Below are 2,046 nucleotides of genomic sequence, written 5' to 3' on the forward strand. Positions count from 1 at the left end.
TCATTGATAACGTATTAACGGACAACCCGGCGCGCAATACCGGAAACGCCGCGGAAAAAAATAACGTTTATATGTTTACCGACGGCCTCCTGCGAATAAAATTGCGCGACAACACACCCGTAATCATCCCCAAACACAAGGTGCAGAATGTGATATGGACATACCACGATCACGTTCTCGCAAACCACCCGGGCTGGAAGGAGACTTACAGGGCAGTGCGACAGCGATTCTTCTGGAAGGGATTAAAAAACGATATTCGACTATACGTCAAATCATGCCACATTTGTGCGTGCACCAAACCACTCAACGCACGCGCCGATGACCCAACAACCGCCAGAATACCGCGCCACCCCTGGGAAGTCATCAGCATAGACCTCATGGGCCCCTACCTTTTAAATTAACCTACTTATTGTATAACATGTAAAATGTAAATACAGATTGTAAATATTATGTTTTGTTCAAAAAAAAAAAAAAAAGTATAACAAATTGGTAAATAAAATGAATAATAAAAAATGTTCTAATTTTGGTATTGTATCTGATAAAAATTGTTTATCCTTTTTAATCAACAATAATTCTGGTTTAATATTGTTGTAAATAAAAAAATCACATTCATTTAACCCTGTAGTGAACATTAATATCTGAAATTGTGTGTAGTATAATATATGACTTTTTTTCAGACTGACTTTTCCATCAATCAGTTTTCAATAGCATGAATTAGGTACATTAGTAATAGGATCAATAATGTCTATCTTTAAATAAAATTGGACATTTAATTTCTAGAATTTTTTGTGGTGTACCATCAACTATTACTATACCATCTGGTGTAGCGCGAATCCATGGTTACTTTGAATGACTAGTCCACATTTTACTACCAATAAGTTAACCATCTTGGAATAGACTTAAAAAGCTATATTTTCAGTTTGTGGTCCATAATTTACATTTACTGCAGCTTTCCCTGTTAATTAATTGTTATTATATAAGCTTTTTGCTAGAGCCAGTTTTTTTTCAACTATAAAGGTTTTTGAAGTCTTGATTTTATGAGCTTTATTCTTCTTTGGGTGTTTGCGGCCTCTAGGGCCATCCCGTCATACATCTAGCTTTCCATCCATCTCGATCTGTTGCTTGTTCCTTCCAATTATTTCCTCCTCCTAGTTCTTCTACTTCCTTCTTCACTACATCCTCTCATCTAATTTTCAGTCTTCTTATGGGTCTTTTCCATGACCGTACGAATTAATGGGTTTTTGTTTCTTCAGGCATGTCCTGCCCATTGTAGTCTCTCAGTTCTTATTGCTTCAACAATGTTTGGTTTTTGGTACAGTGATTCTAATTCCTTGTTTTTCCTTATCCTCCATTCATTAGTTATATTGTCCTTTACAGGTCAAAAAATTCTTCTCAGAATTTTTCTTTCAAAGGAGAGGAGTCTATTCTCGTCGTTTTTTTCAAATTGCCCAAGTCTCTGCCCCATACGTAACTACTGATCTTATCAATGTAGTGTACAATTGTTTCTTTAAGTCTCTTGATAGGGATCGAGCTCCTAACAGTTTAGCTAATCCGAAAAAAACATTTGTTTCCAGCCTGTATTCTCGCTTCTATTTCTTTTGCTGTATCATTATTTTCTGTTAGTATCGTTCCCAGATACTTGAACTGTTCTACTCTACCGAAATTATATTGATCTATTCTTAGGGAGGGGTTTAATCTTGCATTACTCTTCCTCCTTACACTCATATATTTTGTTTTTTCTTCTTTGATGCGTAAACCTATTTTTGCTGACGACTTTTCTAGACGTCTAAATAGCGACTTAAGTTCATTTTGTGATTCTGTTATCAGTACCAGGTCATCTGCATATGCTAGCAGTCCTATAGAGTGGCCCTGTAAGTTTACTCCTTCATGTTGTCACATATTCATTTCTCTTCTTATAACTTTTTCTAATGCGATATTAAATAGTATCGGCGATAAGGAGTCTCCTTGCCTTAGACCAGCCCCTATTTTTCATAAAAATTCGTACTACACATTTTTTAATGTACCATGATATGATATAGAACCGTG

This window comes from Acyrthosiphon pisum, chromosome X, assembly GCF_005508785.2.
Source record: "Acyrthosiphon pisum isolate AL4f chromosome X, pea_aphid_22Mar2018_4r6ur, whole genome shotgun sequence".
NCBI lineage: Eukaryota > Metazoa > Arthropoda > Insecta > Hemiptera > Aphididae > Acyrthosiphon > Acyrthosiphon pisum.